This window comes from Ambystoma mexicanum, unplaced genomic scaffold, assembly GCF_040938575.1.
Source record: "Ambystoma mexicanum isolate Mex_15411 unplaced genomic scaffold, UKY_AmexF1_1 Mex_scaf34, whole genome shotgun sequence".
Classification (NCBI taxonomy): Eukaryota; Metazoa; Chordata; class Amphibia; order Caudata; family Ambystomatidae; genus Ambystoma; species Ambystoma mexicanum.
In genome coordinates, this window is record NW_027182449.1 from 1,043,029 (window position 1) to 1,061,461 (window position 18,433).

The window sequence follows — 18,433 nt, forward strand, 5'->3', positions numbered from 1 at the left end:
GTGTGTTTATTTCTTCTTTTTTTAGAGGTGCTTTCTATTTTTGTAAGGAACTGACGCCTGGGTGAGTGCTAGTGTGGCTTGAGGTAAATTCACGGGCAGCTTCTTTGCAAACTTTTGCCAAACCAACTTGGGGCAGCAGTGGGGTAGAGAGTCAGCCTTAAGCTGATGCCTGCCTGGGCTGGGCTGGGCTGGGGGCCTCAGCTGCTGTTACTGGGCCTGCTTCTTTCCTGGACTTGTAGGTCACCAGCCCGATATGGTAAGGGCCTCAACCAACATCACCCTCTGCCTTCCAAAGCGTCGAGGAGCCCCCAGCAGGAAAATTATGTGTGTGTATTTCTTCTTTTTTTAGAGATGCTTTCTATTTTTGTAAGGAACCGACGCCTGGGTGAGTGCTAGTGTGGCTTGAGGTAAATTTACGGGCAGCTTCTTTGCAAACTTTTGCCAAACCAACTTGGGGCAGCACTGGGGTAGAGAGTCAGCCTTCCGCTGATGCCTGCCTAGGCGTGGCTGGGCTGGGGGCCTCAGTTGCTGTTACTGGGCCTGCTTCTTTCCTGGACTTGTAGGCCGCCAGCCTGAGAAGGTAAGGCCTCAACCAACATCGCCCTCTGCCTTCCAAAGAGTCGAGGAGACCGCAGCAGGAAAATTGTGTGTGTGTTTATTTCTTCTTTTTTTAGAGGTGCTTTCTATTTTTGTAAGGAACTGACGCCTGGGTGAGTGCTAGTGTGGCGTGAGTTAAATTTACAGGCATCTTCTTTGCAAACTTTTGCCAAACCAACTTGGGGCAGCAGTGGGGTAGAGAGTCAGCCTTCTGCTGATGCCTGCCTAGGCGTGGCTGGGCTGGGGGCCTCAGCTGCTGTTACTGGGCCTGCTTCTTTCCTGGACTTGTAGGCCACCAGCCGGAGAAAGTAAGGGCCTCAACCAACATCGCCCTCTGCCTTCCAAAGAGTCGAGGAGTCCCCAGCAGGAAAATTGTGTGTGTGTTTATTTCTTCTTTTTTAGAGATGCTTTCTATTTTTGTAAGGAACCGACGCCTGGGTGAGTGCTAGTGTGGCTTGAGGTAAATTTACGGGCAGCTTCTTTGCAAACTTTTGCCAAAACAACTTGGGGCAGCACTGGGGTAGAGAGTCAGCCTTCCGCTGATGCCTGCCTAGGCGTGGCTGGGCTGGGGGCCTCAGTTGCTGTTACTGGGCCTGCTTCTTTCCTGGACTTGTAGGCCGCCAGCCTGAGAAGGTAAGGCCTCAACCAACATCGCCCTCTGCCTTCCAAAGAGTCGAGGAGACCGCAGCAGGAAAATTGTGTGTGTGTTTATTTCTTCTTTTTTTAGAGGTGCTTTCTATTTTTGTAAGGAACTGACGCCTGGGTGAGTGCTAGTGTGGCTTGAGGTAAATTCACGGGCAGCTTCTTTGCAAACTTTTGCCAAACCAACTTGGGGCAGCAGTGGGGTAGAGAGTCAGCCTTAAGCTGATGCCTGCCTGGGCTGGGCTGGGCTGGGGGCCTCAGCTGCTGTTACTGGGCCTGCTTCTTTCCTGGACTTGTAGGTCACCAGCCCGATATGGTAAGGGCCTCAACCAACATCACCCTCTGCCTTCCAAAGCGTCGAGGAGCCCCCAGCAGGAAAATTGTGTGTGTGTTTATTTCCATCTTTCTTTCCGAGTTTTTTTTTAAAGTTTTGTAAGGAACGGATGCTTGGGTGAGTGAGTGCAAGTGTGGCTTGGCCTGAATTTACAGACACTTTCTTTGCAAACATGAGTAGGCAAGTGGGTATTTCAAAAGTGGGTGCATGGAGCTGCTCGTTGCTTTTCCAAGCTGGCAGCTGTGGCTCCTGAGCTTGAGGCAAAAAGAAGGGCAGAAGCACACTGCAGAGGACAGCGTTCAGCCTTGCAAGAGGGCAGTGGACGTCGGAGGAGCCGACACAGCACAAGAGGCTCGGAATCGGCGCACTCTTCGCCTACGGCCATACCACCCTGAATGCGCCCGATCTCGTCCGATCTCGGAAGCTAAGCAGGGTCGGGCCTGGTTAGTACTTGGATGGGAGACCGCCTGGGAATACCAGGTGCTGTAGGCATTTTGCTACTCTGTGCCCGATAGGCGGCGTTCGTCTTCTCCGTCTTGAACTACATTTTTCCTCCATTCCGCTTTTAATTTTAACAAACACGGCGCGTGAAAAAGGCACAGGGGCAGACAGCAGCCCTCGCTCCAATGCAGAGCCCCGTCAGAGGCGGACACGTTGTCGCCAAACTAACTTGGAGCAGCAGCAGCAGCAGCAGGAGACTGAAGCCAGGGCAGCAGCTTGCCGCCTCGGGTGGGTGGATGCAGCCAGAAAGGGCCACTCGTGTCCCTGGCAAAGCACCTCCAGCGTCTCCCCGTTTTCTCTCCAGTGGACGCGCAAGGCCCCCTACAGCTAGGGGAGGCAAGTGGATGGGCCTCATCTGCATATGTGGGCTCTAGAGGAAGAGTGCACCCTGGGAGACAAGGGGACACCTGGAGCGGGAAGTGCTCACGGGGGAGAAGTGCCTACAAGAGGCAGGAAGGGAGGGAGGCCACATCATGCCTCTCCATAGCCAGGCCTCTGGATGATGGGGCAGAAGCGGCCGTCACCCTAAGCTTCCTAGAAGTCCCAGCTGGGCCCCATGCTACCTAATATCTCGCCTGATCGAGCCTGGTCGAGCACTGGTCGAGCCTTCAGCCAAGGGACACAGGAGCCAAGGGGTCTGGCCTCGAGCCTTCAGCCGAGGGACCCAGGAGCCCAGGGTCTGGCCTCAGTGCTTCCCAAGTCGGCCTTCAGCTGAAGCCTGCCTGGGCTGGGAGCCTCAGCTGCTGTTCCTGGGTGTGCTTCTTTCCTGCATGTGAAGGCCACCAGCGGCGAAGGTTGCCCTCCGCCTTCCAAGGAGTCGAGGGGATAGAAGCAGGAAAATTGTGTGTGTGTGTTTATTTCTTCTTTTTTAGAGATTCTTTCTATTTTTGTAAGGAACTGACGCCTGGGTGAGTGCTAGTGTGGCTTGAGGTAAATTCACGGGCAGCTTCTTTGCAAACTTTTGCCAAACCAACTTGGGGCAGCACTGGGGTAGAGAGTCAGCCTTCTGCTGATGCCTGCCTAGGCGTGGCTGGGCTGGGGGCCTCAGCTGCTGTTACTGGGCCTGCTTCTTTCCTGGACTTGTAGGCCACCAGCCGGAGAAAGTAAGGGCCTCAACCAACATCGCCCTCTGCCTTCCAAAGAGTCGAGGAGTCCCCAGCAGGAAAATTGTGTGTGTGTTTATTTCTTCTTTTTTAGAGATGCTTTCTATTTTTGTAAGGAAACGACGCCTGGGTGAGTGCTAGTGTGGCGTGAGCTAAATTTACAGGCATCTTCTTTGCAAACTTTTGCCAAACCAACTTGGAGCAGCAGTGGGGTAGAGAGTCAGCCTTCTGCTGATGCCTGCCTGGGCTGGGCTGGTCTGGGGGCCTCAGCTGCTGTTACTGGGCCTGCTTCTTTCCTGGACTTGTAGGCCACCAGCCCGAGAAGGTAAGGGCCTCAACCAACATCGCCCTCTGCCTTCCAAAGAGTCGAGGTGTCCCCAGCAGTAAAATTGTGTGTGTGTATTTCTTCTTTTTTTAGAGATGCTTTCTATTTTTGTAAGGAACCGACGCCTGGGTGAGTGCTAGTGTGGCTTGAGGTAAATTTACGGGCAGCTTCTTTGCAAACTTTTGCCAAACCAACTTGGGGCAGCACTGGGGTAGAGAGTCAGCCTTCCGCTGATGCCTGCCTAGGCGTGGCTGGGCTGGGGGCCTCAGTTGCTGTTACTGGGCCTGCTTCTTTCCTGGACTTGTAGGCCGCCAGCCTGAGAAGGTAAGGCCTCAACCAACATCGCCCTCTGCCTTCCAAAGAGTCGAGGAGACCGCAGCAGGAAAATTGTGTGTGTGTTTATTTCTTCTTTTTTTAGAGGTGCTTTCTATTTTTGTAAGGAACTGACGCCTGGGTGAGTGCTAGTGTGGCGTGAGTTAAATTTACAGGCATCTTCTTTGCAAACTTTTGCCAAACCAACTTGGGGCAGCAGTGGGGTAGAGAGTCAGCCTTCTGCTGATGCCTGCCTAGGCGTGGCTGGGCTGGGGGCCTCAGCTGCTGTTACTGGGCCTGCTTCTTTCCTGGACTTGTAGGCCACCAGCCGGAGAAAGTAAGGGCCTCAACCAACATCGCCCTCTGCCTTCCAAAGAGTCGAGGAGTCCCCAGCAGGAAAATTGTGTGTGTGTTTATTTCTTCTTTTTTAGAGATGCTTTCTATTTTTGTAAGGAACCGACGCCTGGGTGAGTGCTAGTGTGGCTTGAGGTAAATTTACGGGCAGCTTCTTTGCAAACTTTTGCCAAAACAACTTGGGGCAGCACTGGGGTAGAGAGTCAGCCTTCCGCTGATGCCTGCCTAGGCGTGGCTGGGCTGGGGGCCTCAGTTGCTGTTACTGGGCCTGCTTCTTTCCTGGACTTGTAGGCCGCCAGCCTGAGAAGGTAAGGCCTCAACCAACATCGCCCTCTGCCTTCCAAAGAGTCGAGGAGACCGCAGCAGGAAAATTGTGTGTGTGTTTATTTCTTCTTTTTTTAGAGGTGCTTTCTATTTTTGTAAGGAACTGACGCCTGGGTGAGTGCTAGTGTGGCTTGAGGTAAATTCACGGGCAGCTTCTTTGCAAACTTTTGCCAAACCAACTTGGGGCAGCAGTGGGGTAGAGAGTCAGCCTTAAGCTGATGCCTGCCTGGGCTGGGCTGGGCTGGGGGCCTCAGCTGCTGTTACTGGGCCTGCTTCTTTCCTGGACTTGTAGGTCACCAGCCCGATATGGTAAGGGCCTCAACCAACATCACCCTCTGCCTTCCAAAGCGTCGAGGAGCCCCCAGCAGGAAAATTGTGTGTGTGTATTTCTTCTTTTTTTAGAGATGCTTTCTATTTTTGTAAGGAACCGACGCCTGGGTGAGTGCTAGTGTGGCTTGAGGTAAATTTACGGGCAGCTTCTTTGCAAACTTTTGCCAAACCAACTTGGGGCAGCACTGGGGTAGAGAGTCAGCCTTCCGCTGATGCCTGCCTAGGCGTGGCTGGGCTGGGGGCCTCAGTTGCTGTTACTGGGCCTGCTTCTTTCCTGGACTTGTAGGCCGCCAGCCTGAGAAGGTAAGGCCTCAACCAACATCGCCCTCTGCCTTCCAAAGAGTCGAGGAGACCGCAGCAGGAAAATTGTGTGTGTGTTTATTTCTTCTTTTTTTAGAGGTGCTTTCTATTTTTGTAAGGAACTGACGCCTGGGTGAGTGCTAGTGTGGCGTGAGTTAAATTTACAGGCATCTTCTTTGCAAACTTTTGCCAAACCAACTTGGGGCAGCAGTGGGGTAGAGAGTCAGCCTTCTGCTGATGCCTGCCTAGGCGTGGCTGGGCTGGGGGCCTCAGCTGCTGTTACTGGGCCTGCTTCTTTCCTGGACTTGTAGGCCACCAGCCGGAGAAAGTAAGGGCCTCAACCAACATCGCCCTCTGCCTTCCAAAGAGTCGAGGAGTCCCCAGCAGGAAAATTGTGTGTGTGTTTATTTCTTCTTTTTTAGAGATGCTTTCTATTTTTGTAAGGAACCGACGCCTGGGTGAGTGCTAGTGTGGCTTGAGGTAAATTTACGGGCAGCTTCTTTGCAAACTTTTGCCAAAACAACTTGGGGCAGCACTGGGGTAGAGAGTCAGCCTTCCGCTGATGCCTGCCTAGGCGTGGCTGGGCTGGGGGCCTCAGTTGCTGTTACTGGGCCTGCTTCTTTCCTGGACTTGTAGGCCGCCAGCCTGAGAAGGTAAGGCCTCAACCAACATCGCCCTCTGCCTTCCAAAGAGTCGAGGAGACCGCAGCAGGAAAATTGTGTGTGTGTTTATTTCTTCTTTTTTTAGAGGTGCTTTCTATTTTTGTAAGGAACTGACGCCTGGGTGAGTGCTAGTGTGGCTTGAGGTAAATTCACGGGCAGCTTCTTTGCAAACTTTTGCCAAACCAACTTGGGGCAGCAGTGGGGTAGAGAGTCAGCCTTAAGCTGATGCCTGCCTGGGCTGGGCTGGGCTGGGGGCCTCAGCTGCTGTTACTGGGCCTGCTTCTTTCCTGGACTTGTAGGTCACCAGCCCGATATGGTAAGGGCCTCAACCAACATCACCCTCTGCCTTCCAAAGCGTCGAGGAGCCCCCAGCAGGAAAATTGTGTGTGTGTTTATTTCCATCTTTCTTTCCGAGTTTTTTTTAAAAGTTTTGTAAGGAACGGATGCTTGGGTGAGTGAGTGCAAGTGTGGCTTGGCCTGAATTTACAGACACTTTCTTTGCAAACATGAGTAGGCAAGTGGGTATTTCAAAAGTGGGTGCATGGAGCTGCTCGTTGCTTTTCCAAGCTGGCAGCTGTGGCTCCTGAGCTTGAGGCAAAAAGAAGGGCAGAAGCACACTGCAGAGGACAGCGTTCAGCCTTGCAAGAGGGCAGTGGACGTCGGAGGAGCCGACACAGCACAAGAGGCTCGGAATCGGCGCACTCTTCGCCTACGGCCATACCACCCTGAATGCGCCCGATCTCGTCCGATCTCGGAAGCTAAGCAGGGTCGGGCCTGGTTAGTACTTGGATGGGAGACCGCCTGGGAATACCAGGTGCTGTAGGCATTTTGCTACTCTGTGCCCGATAGGCGGCGTTCGTCTTCTCCGTCTTGAACTACATTTTTCCTCCATTCCGCTTTTAATTTTAACAAACACGGCGCGTGAAAAAGGCACAGGGGCAGACAGCAGCCCTCGCTCCAATGCAGAGCCCCGTCAGAGGCGGACACGTTGTCGCCAAACTAACTTGGAGCAGCAGCAGCAGCAGCAGGAGACTGAAGCCAGGGCAGCAGCTTGCCGCCTCGGGTGGGTGGATGCAGCCAGAAAGGGCCACTCGTGTCCCTGGCAAAGCACCTCCAGCGTCTCCCCGTTTTCTCTCCAGTGGACGCGCAAGGCCCCCTACAGCTAGGGGAGGCAAGTGGATGGGCCTCATCTGCATATGTGGGCTCTAGAGGAAGAGTGCACCCTGGGAGACAAGGGGACACCTGGAGCGGGAAGTGCTCACGGGGGAGAAGTGCCTACAAGAGGCAGGAAGGGAGGGAGGCCACATCATGCCTCTCCATAGCCAGGCCTCTGGATGATGGGGCAGAAGCGGCCGTCACCCTAAGCTTCCTAGAAGTCCCAGCTGGGCCCCATGCTACCTAATATCTCGCCTGATCGAGCCTGGTCGAGCACTGGTCGAGCCTTCAGCCAAGGGACACAGGAGCCAAGGGGTCTGGCCTCGAGCCTTCAACCGAGGGACCCAGGAGCCCAGGGTCTGGCCTCAGTGCTTCCCAAGTCGGCCTTCAGCTGAAGCCTGCCTGGGCTGGGAGCCTCAGCTGCTGTTCCTGGGTGTGCTTCTTTCCTGCATGTGAAGGCCACCAGCGGCGAAGGTTGCCCTCCGCCTTCCAAGGAGTCGAGGGGATAGAAGCAGGAAAATTGTGTGTGTGTTTATTTCTTCTTTTTTAGAGATTCTTTCTATTTTTGTAAGGAACTGACGCCTGGGTGAGTGCTAGTGTGGCTTGAGGTAAATTCACGGGCAGCTTCTTTGCAAACTTTTGCCAAACCAACTTGGGGCAGCAGTGGGGTAGAGAGTCAGCCTTCTGCTGATGCCTGCCTAGGCGTGGCTGGGCTGGGGGCCTCAGCTGCTGTTACTGGGCCTGCTTCTTTCCTGGACTTGTAGGCCACCAGCCGGAGAAAGTAAGGGCCTCAACCAACATCGCCCTCTGCCTTCCAAAGAGTCGAGGAGTCCCCAGCAGGAAAATTGTGTGTGTGTTTATTTCTTCTTTTTTAGAGATGCTTTCTATTTTTGTAAGGAAACGACGCCTGGGTGAGTGCTAGTGTGGCGTGAGCTAAATTTACAGGCATCTTCTTTGCAAACTTTTGCCAAACCAACTTGGAGCAGCAGTGGGGTAGAGAGTCAGCCTTCTGCTGATGCCTGCCTGGGCTGGGCTGGTCTGGGGGCCTCAGCTGCTGTTACTGGGCCTGCTTCTTTCCTGGACTTGTAGGCCACCAGCCCGAGAAGGTAAGGGCCTCAACCAACATCGCCCTCTGCCTTCCAAAGAGTCGAGGTGTCCCCAGCAGTAAAATTGTGTGTGTGTATTTCTTCTTTTTTTAGAGATGCTTTCTATTTTTGTAAGGAACCGACGCCTGGGTGAGTGCTAGTGTGGCTTGAGGTAAATTTACGGGCAGCTTCTTTGCAAACTTTTGCCAAACCAACTTGGGGCAGCACTGGGGTAGAGAGTCAGCCTTCCGCTGATGCCTGCCTAGGCGTGGCTGGGCTGGGGGCCTCAGTTGCTGTTACTGGGCCTGCTTCTTTCCTGGACTTGTAGGCCGCCAGCCTGAGAAGGTAAGGCCTCAACCAACATCGCCCTCTGCCTTCCAAAGAGTCGAGGAGACCGCAGCAGGAAAATTGTGTGTGTGTTTATTTCTTCTTTTTTTAGAGGTGCTTTCTATTTTTGTAAGGAACTGACGCCTGGGTGAGTGCTAGTGTGGCGTGAGTTAAATTTACAGGCATCTTCTTTGCAAACTTTTGCCAAACCAACTTGGGGCAGCAGTGGGGTAGAGAGTCAGCCTTCTGCTGATGCCTGCCTAGGCGTGGCTGGGCTGGGGGCCTCAGCTGCTGTTACTGGGCCTGCTTCTTTCCTGGACTTGTAGGCCACCAGCCGGAGAAAGTAAGGGCCTCAACCAACATCGCCCTCTGCCTTCCAAAGAGTCGAGGAGTCCCCAGCAGGAAAATTGTGTGTGTGTTTATTTCTTCTTTTTTAGAGATGCTTTCTATTTTTGTAAGGAACCGACGCCTGGGTGAGTGCTAGTGTGGCTTGAGGTAAATTTACGGGCAGCTTCTTTGCAAACTTTTGCCAAAACAACTTGGGGCAGCACTGGGGTAGAGAGTCAGCCTTCCGCTGATGCCTGCCTAGGCGTGGCTGGGCTGGGGGCCTCAGTTGCTGTTACTGGGCCTGCTTCTTTCCTGGACTTGTAGGCCGCCAGCCTGAGAAGGTAAGGCCTCAACCAACATCGCCCTCTGCCTTCCAAAGAGTCGAGGAGACCGCAGCAGGAAAATTGTGTGTGTGTTTATTTCTTCTTTTTTTAGAGGTGCTTTCTATTTTTGTAAGGAACTGACGCCTGGGTGAGTGCTAGTGTGGCTTGAGGTAAATTCACGGGCAGCTTCTTTGCAAACTTTTGCCAAACCAACTTGGGGCAGCAGTGGGGTAGAGAGTCAGCCTTAAGCTGATGCCTGCCTGGGCTGGGCTGGGCTGGGGGCCTCAGCTGCTGTTACTGGGCCTGCTTCTTTCCTGGACTTGTAGGTCACCAGCCCGATATGGTAAGGGCCTCAACCAACATCACCCTCTGCCTTCCAAAGCGTCGAGGAGCCCCCAGCAGGAAAATTGTGTGTGTGTTTATTTCCATCTTTCTTTCCGAGTTTTTTTTAAAAGTTTTGTAAGGAACGGATGCTTGGGTGAGTGAGTGCAAGTGTGGCTTGGCCTGAATTTACAGACACTTTCTTTGCAAACATGAGTAGGCAAGTGGGTATTTCAAAAGTGGGTGCATGGAGCTGCTCGTTGCTTTTCCAAGCTGGCAGCTGTGGCTCCTGAGCTTGAGGCAAAAAGAAGGGCAGAAGCACACTGCAGAGGACAGCGTTCAGCCTTGCAAGAGGGCAGTGGACGTCGGAGGAGCCGACACAGCACAAGAGGCTCGGAATCGGCGCACTCTTCGCCTACGGCCATACCACCCTGAATGCGCCCGATCTCGTCCGATCTCGGAAGCTAAGCAGGGTCGGGCCTGGTTAGTACTTGGATGGGAGACCGCCTGGGAATACCAGGTGCTGTAGGCATTTTGCTACTCTGTGCCCGATAGGCGGCGTTCGTCTTCTCCGTCTTGAACTACATTTTTCCTCCATTCCGCTTTTAATTTTAACAAACACGGCGCGTGAAAAAGGCACAGGGGCAGACAGCAGCCCTCGCTCCAATGCAGAGCCCCGTCAGAGGCGGACACGTTGTCGCCAAACTAACTTGGAGCAGCAGCAGCAGCAGCAGGAGACTGAAGCCAGGGCAGCAGCTTGCCGCCTCGGGTGGGTGGATGCAGCCAGAAAGGGCCACTCGTGTCCCTGGCAAAGCACCTCCAGCGTCTCCCCGTTTTCTCTCCAGTGGACGCGCAAGGCCCCCTACAGCTAGGGGAGGCAAGTGGATGGGCCTCATCTGCATATGTGGGCTCTAGAGGAAGAGTGCACCCTGGGAGACAAGGGGACACCTGGAGCGGGAAGTGCTCACGGGGGAGAAGTGCCTACAAGAGGCAGGAAGGGAGGGAGGCCACATCATGCCTCTCCATAGCCAGGCCTCTGGATGATGGGGCAGAAGCGGCCGTCACCCTAAGCTTCCTAGAAGTCCCAGCTGGGCCCCATGCTACCTAATATCTCGCCTGATCGAGCCTGGTCGAGCACTGGTCGAGCCTTCAGCCAAGGGACACAGGAGCCAAGGGGTCTGGCCTCGAGCCTTCAGCCGAGGGACCCAGGAGCCCAGGGTCTGGCCTCAGTGCTTCCCAAGTCGGCCTTCAGCTGAAGCCTGCCTGGGCTGGGAGCCTCAGCTGCTGTTCCTGGGTGTGCTTCTTTCCTGCATGTGAAGGCCACCAGCGGCGAAGGTTGCCCTCCGCCTTCCAAGGAGTCGAGGGGATAGAAGCAGGAAAATTGTGTGTGTGTTTATTTCTTCTTTTTTAGAGATTCTTTCTATTTTTGTAAGGAACTGACGCCTGGGTGAGTGCTAGTGTGGCTTGAGGTAAATTCACGGGCAGCTTCTTTGCAAACTTTTGCCAAACCAACTTGGGGCAGCAGTGGGGTAGAGAGTCAGCCTTCTGCTGATGCCTGCCTAGGCGTGGCTGGGCTGGGGGCCTCAGCTGCTGTTACTGGGCCTGCTTCTTTCCTGGACTTGTAGGCCACCAGCCGGAGAAAGTAAGGGCCTCAACCAACATCGCCCTCTGCCTTCCAAAGAGTCGAGGAGTCCCCAGCAGGAAAATTGTGTGTGTGTTTATTTCTTCTTTTTTAGAGATGCTTTCTATTTTTGTAAGGAAACGACGCCTGGGTGAGTGCTAGTGTGGCGTGAGCTAAATTTACAGGCATCTTCTTTGCAAACTTTTGCCAAACCAACTTGGAGCAGCAGTGGGGTAGAGAGTCAGCCTTCTGCTGATGCCTGCCTGGGCTGGGCTGGTCTGGGGGCCTCAGCTGCTGTTACTGGGCCTGCTTCTTTCCTGGACTTGTAGGCCACCAGCCCGAGAAGGTAAGGGCCTCAACCAACATCGCCCTCTGCCTTCCAAAGAGTCGAGGTGTCCCCAGCAGGAAAATTGTGTGTGTGTATTTCTTCTTTTTTTAGAGATGCTTTCTATTTTTGTAAGGAACCGACGCCTGGGTGAGTGCTAGTGTGGCTTGAGGTAAATTTACGGGCAGCTTCTTTGCAAACTTTTGCCAAACCAACTTGGGGCAGCACTGGGGTAGAGAGTCAGCCTTCCGCTGATGCCTGCCTAGGCGTGGCTGGGCTGGGGGCCTCAGTTGCTGTTACTGGGCCTGCTTCTTTCCTGGACTTGTAGGCCGCCAGCCTGAGAAGGTAAGGCCTCAACCAACATCGCCCTCTGCCTTCCAAAGAGTCGAGGAGACCGCAGCAGGAAAATTGTGTGTGTGTTTATTTCTTCTTTTTTTAGAGGTGCTTTCTATTTTTGTAAGGAACTGACGCCTGGGTGAGTGCTAGTGTGGCGTGAGTTAAATTTACAGGCATCTTCTTTGCAAACTTTTGCCAAACCAACTTGGGGCAGCAGTGGGGTAGAGAGTCAGCCTTCTGCTGATGCCTGCCTAGGCGTGGCTGGGCTGGGGGCCTCAGCTGCTGTTACTGGGCCTGCTTCTTTCCTGGACTTGTAGGCCACCAGCCGGAGAAAGTAAGGGCCTCAACCAACATCGCCCTCTGCCTTCCAAAGAGTCGAGGAGTCCCCAGCAGGAAAATTGTGTGTGTGTTTATTTCTTCTTTTTTAGAGATGCTTTCTATTTTTGTAAGGAACCGACGCCTGGGTGAGTGCTAGTGTGGCTTGAGGTAAATTTACGGGCAGCTTCTTTGCAAACTTTTGCCAAAACAACTTGGGGCAGCACTGGGGTAGAGAGTCAGCCTTCCGCTGATGCCTGCCTAGGCGTGGCTGGGCTGGGGGCCTCAGTTGCTGTTACTGGGCCTGCTTCTTTCCTGGACTTGTAGGCCGCCAGCCTGAGAAGGTAAGGCCTACACCAACATCGCCCTCTGCCTTCCAAAGAGTCGAGGAGACCGCAGCAGGAAAATTGTGTGTGTGTTTATTTCTTCTTTTTTTAGAGGTGCTTTCTATTTTTGTAAGGAACTGACGCCTGGGTGAGTGCTAGTGTGGCTTGAGGTAAATTCACGGGCAGCTTCTTTGCAAACTTTTGCCAAACCAACTTGGGGCAGCAGTGGGGTAGAGAGTCAGCCTTAAGCTGATGCCTGCCTGGGCTGGGCTGGGCTGGGGGCCTCAGCTGCTGTTACTGGGCCTGCTTCTTTCCTGGACTTGTAGGTCACCAGCCCGATATGGTAAGGGCCTCAACCAACATCACCCTCTGCCTTCCAAAGCGTCGAGGAGCCCCCAGCAGGAAAATTGTGTGTGTGTTTATTTCCATCTTTCTTTCCGAGTTTTTTTTTAAAGTTTTGTAAGGAACGGATGCTTGGGTGAGTGAGTGCAAGTGTGGCTTGGCCTGAATTTACAGACACTTTCTTTGCAAACATGAGTAGGCAAGTGGGTATTTCAAAAGTGGGTGCATGGAGCTGCTCGTTGCTTTTCCAAGCTGGCAGCTGTGGCTCCTGAGCTTGAGGCAAAAAGAAGGGCAGAAGCACACTGCAGAGGACAGCGTTCAGCCTTGCAAGAGGGCAGTGGACGTCGGAGGAGCCGACACAGCACAAGAGGCTCGGAATCGGCGCACTCTTCGCCTACGGCCATACCACCCTGAATGCGCCCGATCTCGTCCGATCTCGGAAGCTAAGCAGGGTCGGGCCTGGTTAGTACTTGGATGGGAGACCGCCTGGGAATACCAGGTGCTGTAGGCATTTTGCTACTCTGTGCCCGATAGGCGGCGTTCGTCTTCTCCGTCTTGAACTACATTTTTCCTCCATTCCGCTTTTAATTTTAACAAACACGGCGCGTGAAAAAGGCACAGGGGCAGACAGCAGCCCTCGCTCCAATGCAGAGCCCCGTCAGAGGCGGACACGTTGTCGCCAAACTAACTTGGAGCAGCAGCAGCAGCAGCAGGAGACTGAAGCCAGGGCAGCAGCTTGCCGCCTCGGGTGGGTGGATGCAGCCAGAAAGGGCCACTCGTGTCCCTGGCAAAGCACCTCCAGCGTCTCCCCGTTTTCTCTCCAGTGGACGCGCAAGGCCCCCTACAGCTAGGGGAGGCAAGTGGATGGGCCTCATCTGCATATGTGGGCTCTAGAGGAAGAGTGCACCCTGGGAGACAAGGGGACACCTGGAGCGGGAAGTGCTCACGGGGGAGAAGTGCCTACAAGAGGCAGGAAGGGAGGGAGGCCACATCATGCCTCTCCATAGCCAGGCCTCTGGATGATGGGGCAGAAGCGGCCGTCACCCTAAGCTTCCTAGAAGTCCCAGCTGGGCCCCATGCTACCTAATATCTCGCCTGATCGAGCCTGGTCGAGCACTGGTCGAGCCTTCAGCCAAGGGACACAGGAGCCAAGGGGTCTGGCCTCGAGCCTTCAACCGAGGGACCCAGGAGCCCAGGGTCTGGCCTCAGTGCTTCCCAAGTCGGCCTTCAGCTGAAGCCTGCCTGGGCTGGGAGCCTCAGCTGCTGTTCCTGGGTGTGCTTCTTTCCTGCATGTGAAGGCCACCAGCGGCGAAGGTTGCCCTCCGCCTTCCAAGGAGTCGAGGGGATAGAAGCAGGAAAATTGTGTGTGTGTTTATTTCTTCTTTTTTAGAGATTCTTTCTATTTTTGTAAGGAACTGACGCCTGGGTGAGTGCTAGTGTGGCTTGAGGTAAATTCACGGGCAGCTTCTTTGCAAACTTTTGCCAAACCAACTTGGGGCAGCAGTGGGGTAGAGAGTCAGCCTTCTGCTGATGCCTGCCTAGGCGTGGCTGGGCTGGGGGCCTCAGCTGCTGTTACTGGGCCTGCTTCTTTCCTGGACTTGTAGGCCACCAGCCGGAGAAAGTAAGGGCCTCAACCAACATCGCCCTCTGCCTTCCAAAGAGTCGAGGAGTCCCCAGCAGGAAAATTGTGTGTGTGTTTATTTCTTCTTTTTTAGAGATGCTTTCTATTTTTGTAAGGAAACGACGCCTGGGTGAGTGCTAGTGTGGCGTGAGCTAAATTTACAGGCATCTTCTTTGCAAACTTTTGCCAAACCAACTTGGAGCAGCAGTGGGGTAGAGAGTCAGCCTTCTGCTGATGCCTGCCTGGGCTGGGCTGGTCTGGGGGCCTCAGCTGCTGTTACTGGGCCTGCTTCTTTCCTGGACTTGTAGGCCACCAGCCCGAGAAGGTAAGGGCCTCAACCAACATCGCCCTCTGCCTTCCAAAGAGTCGAGGTGTCCCCAGCAGGAAAATTGTGTGTGTGTATTTCTTCTTTTTTTAGAGATGCTTTCTATTTTTGTAAGGAACCGACGCCTGGGTGAGTGCTAGTGTGGCTTGAGGTAAATTTACGGGCAGCTTCTTTGCAAACTTTTGCCAAACCAACTTGGGGCAGCACTGGGGTAGAGAGTCAGCCTTCCGCTGATGCCTGCCTAGGCGTGGCTGGGCTGGGGGCCTCAGTTGCTGTTACTGGGCCTGCTTCTTTCCTGGACTTGTAGGCCGCCAGCCTGAGAAGGTAAGGCCTCAACCAACATCGCCCTCTGCCTTCCAAAGAGTCGAGGAGACCGCAGCAGGAAAATTGTGTGTGTGTTTATTTCTTCTTTTTTTAGAGGTGCTTTCTATTTTTGTAAGGAACTGACGCCTGGGTGAGTGCTAGTGTGGCGTGAGTTAAATTTACAGGCATCTTCTTTGCAAACTTTTGCCAAACCAACTTGGGGCAGCAGTGGGGTAGAGAGTCAGCCTTCTGCTGATGCCTGCCTAGGCGTGGCTGGGCTGGGGGCCTCAGCTGCTGTTACTGGGCCTGCTTCTTTCCTGGACTTGTAGGCCACCAGCCGGAGAAAGTAAGGGCCTCAACCAACATCGCCCTCTGCCTTCCAAAGAGTCGAGGAGTCCCCAGCAGGAAAATTGTGTGTGTGTTTATTTCTTCTTTTTTAGAGATGCTTTCTATTTTTGTAAGGAACCGACGCCTGGGTGAGTGCTAGTGTGGCTTGAGGTAAATTTACGGGCAGCTTCTTTGCAAACTTTTGCCAAAACAACTTGGGGCAGCACTGGGGTAGAGAGTCAGCCTTCCGCTGATGCCTGCCTAGGCGTGGCTGGGCTGGGGGCCTCAGTTGCTGTTACTGGGCCTGCTTCTTTCCTGGACTTGTAGGCCGCCAGCCTGAGAAGGTAAGGCCTCAACCAACATCGCCCTCTGCCTTCCAAAGAGTCGAGGAGACCGCAGCAGGAAAATTGTGTGTGTGTTTATTTCTTCTTTTTTTAGAGGTGCTTTCTATTTTTGTAAGGAACTGACGCCTGGGTGAGTGCTAGTGTGGCTTGAGGTAAATTCACGGGCAGCTTCTTTGCAAACTTTTGCCAAACCAACTTGGGGCAGCAGTGGGGTAGAGAGTCAGCCTTAAGCTGATGCCTGCCTGGGCTGGGCTGGGCTGGGGGCCTCAGCTGCTGTTACTGGGCCTGCTTCTTTTCTGGACTTGTAGGTCACCAGCCCGATATGGTAAGGGCCTCAACCAACATCACCCTCTGCCTTCCAAAGCGTCGAGGAGCCCCCAGCAGGAAAATTGTGTGTGTGTTTATTTCCATCTTTCTTTCCGAGTTTTTTTTTAAAGTTTTGTAAGGAACGGATGCTTGGGTGAGTGAGTGCAAGTGTGGCTTGGCCTGAATTTACAGACACTTTCTTTGCAAACATGAGTAGGCAAGTGGGTATTTCAAAAGTGGGTGCATGGAGCTGCTCGTTGCTTTTCCAAGCTGGCAGCTGTGGCTCCTGAGCTTGAGGCAAAAAGAAGGGCAGAAGCACACTGCAGAGGACAGCGTTCAGCCTTGCAAGAGGGCAGTGGACGTCGGAGGAGCCGACACAGCACAAGAGGCTCGGAATCGGCGCACTCTTCGCCTACGGCCATACCACCCTGAATGCGCCCGATCTCGTCCGATCTCGAAAGCTAAGCAGGGTCGGGCCTGGTTAGTACTTGGATGGGAGACCGCCTGGGAATACCAGGTGCTGTAGGCATTTTGCTACTCTGTGCCCGATAGGCGGCGTTCGTCTTCTCCGTCTTGAACTACATTTTTCCTCCATTCCGCTTTTAATTTTAACAAACACGGCGCGTGAAAAAGGCACAGGGGCAGACAGCAGCCCTCGCTCCAATGCAGAGCCCCGTCAGAGGCGGACACGTTGTCGCCAAACTAACTTGGAGCAGCAGCAGCAGCAGCAGGAGACTGAAGCCAGGGCAGCAGCTTGCCGCCTCGGGTGGGTGGATGCAGCCAGAAAGGGCCACTCGTGTCCCTGGCAAAGCACCTCCAGCGTCTCCCCGTTTTCTCTCCAGTGGACGCGCAAGGCCCCCTACAGCTAGGGGAGGCAAGTGGATGGGCCTCATCTGCATATGTGGGCTCTAGAGGAAGAGTGCACCCTGGGAGACAAGGGGACACCTGGAGCGGGAAGTGCTCACGGGGGAGAAGTGCCTACAAGAGGCAGGAAGGGAGGGAGGCCACATCATGCCTCTCCATAGCCAGGCCTCTGGATGATGGGGCAGAAGCGGCCGTCACCCTAAGCTTCCTAGAAGTCCCAGCTGGGCCCCATGCTACCTAATATCTCGCCTGATCGAGCCTGGTCGAGCACTGGTCGAGCCTTCAGCCAAGGGACACAGGAGCCAAGGGGTCTGGCCTCGAGCCTTCAACCGAGGGACCCAGGAGCCCAGGGTCTGGCCTCAGTGCTTCCCAAGTCGGCCTTCAGCTGAAGCCTGCCTGGGCTGGGAGCCTCAGCTGCTGTTCCTGGGTGTGCTTCTTTCCTGCATGTGAAGGCCACCAGCGGCGAAGGTTGCCCTCCGCCTTCCAAGGAGTCGAGGGGATAGAAGCAGGAAAATTGTGTGTGTGTTTATTTCTTCTTTTTTAGAGATTCTTTCTATTTTTGTAAGGAACTGACGCCTGGGTGAGTGCTAGTGTGGCTTGAGGTAAATTCACGGGCAGCTTCTTTGCAAACTTTTGCCAAACCAACTTGGGGCAGCAGTGGGGTAGAGAGTCAGCCTTCTGCTGATGCCTGCCTAGGCGTGGCTGGGCTGGGGGCCTCAGCTGCTGTTACTGGGCCTGCTTCTTTCCTGGACTTGTAGGCCACCAGCCGGAGAAAGTAAGGGCCTCAACCAACATCGCCCTCTGCCTTCCAAAGAGTCGAGGAGTCCCCAGCAGGAAAATTGTGTGTGTGTTTATTTCTTCTTTTTTAGAGATGCTTTCTATTTTTGTAAGGAAACGACGCCTGGGTGAGTGCTAGTGTGGCGTGAGCTAAATTTACAGGCATCTTCTTTGCAAACTTTTGCCAAACCAACTTGGAGCAGCAGTGGGGTAGAGAGTCAGCCTTCTGCTGATGCCTGCCTGGGCTGGGCTGGTCTGGGGGCCTCAGCTGCTGTTACTGGGCCTGCTTCTTTCCTGGACTTGTAGGCCACCAGCCCGAGAAGGTAAGGGCCTCAACCAACATCGCCCTCTGCCTTCCAAAGAGTCGAGGTGTCCCCAGCAGGAAAATTGTGTGTGTGTATTTCTTCTTTTTTTAGAGATGCTTTCTATTTTTGTAAGGAACCGACGCCTGGGTGAGTGCTAGTGTGGCTTGAGGTAAATTTACGGGTAGCTTCTTTGCAAACTTTTGCCAAACCAACTTGGGGCAGCACTGGGGTAGAGAGTCAGCCTTCCGCTGATGCCTGCCTAGGCGTGGCTGGGCTGGGGGCCTCAGTTGCTGTTACTGGGCCTGCTTCTTTCCTGGACTTGTAGGCCGCCAGCCTGAGAAGGTAAGGCCTCAACCAACATCGCCCTCTGCCTTCCAAAGAGTCGAGGAGACCGCAGCAGGAAAATTGTGTGTGTGTTTATTTCTTCTTTTTTTAGAGGTGCTTTCTATTTTTGTAAGGAACTGACGCCTGGGTGAGTGCTAGTGTGGCGTGAGTTAAATTTACAGGCATCTTCTTTGCAAACTTTTGCCAAACCAACTTGGGGCAGCAGTGGGGTAGAGAGTCAGCCTTCTGCTGATGCCTGCCTAGGCGTGGCTGGGCTGGGGGCCTCAGCTGCTGTTACTGGGCCTGCTTCTTTCCTGGACTTGTAGGCCACCAGCCGGAGAAAGTAAGGG

At 54.0% G+C, this 18,433-nt stretch overlaps 5 non-coding genes across 5 annotated transcripts; all 5 read left to right on the forward strand.

The window, feature by feature from the left end:
* Positions 1-1,946: 1,946 nt before the first annotated feature.
* LOC138558737 (5S ribosomal RNA) lies at positions 1,947-2,065 on the forward strand. Its single transcript, XR_011298857.1, has one exon. It is a non-coding gene; the product is annotated as a 5S ribosomal RNA (ribosomal RNA).
* A 4,426-nt stretch (positions 2,066-6,491) lies between these two features.
* LOC138558738 (5S ribosomal RNA) lies at positions 6,492-6,610 on the forward strand. The gene has a single exon (XR_011298858.1). It is a non-coding gene; the product is annotated as a 5S ribosomal RNA (ribosomal RNA).
* A 3,125-nt stretch (positions 6,611-9,735) lies between these two features.
* Positions 9,736-9,854, forward strand: LOC138558739 (5S ribosomal RNA). The gene has a single exon (XR_011298859.1). It is a non-coding gene; the product is annotated as a 5S ribosomal RNA (ribosomal RNA).
* Positions 9,855-12,979: 3,125 nt separating this feature from the next.
* On the forward strand, positions 12,980-13,098 carry LOC138558740 (5S ribosomal RNA). The gene has a single exon (XR_011298860.1). It is a non-coding gene; the product is annotated as a 5S ribosomal RNA (ribosomal RNA).
* Positions 13,099-16,223: 3,125 nt separating this feature from the next.
* LOC138558988 (5S ribosomal RNA) lies at positions 16,224-16,342 on the forward strand. Its single transcript, XR_011299106.1, has one exon. It is a non-coding gene; the product is annotated as a 5S ribosomal RNA (ribosomal RNA).
* The last annotated feature ends 2,091 nt before the right edge of the window (positions 16,343-18,433 follow it).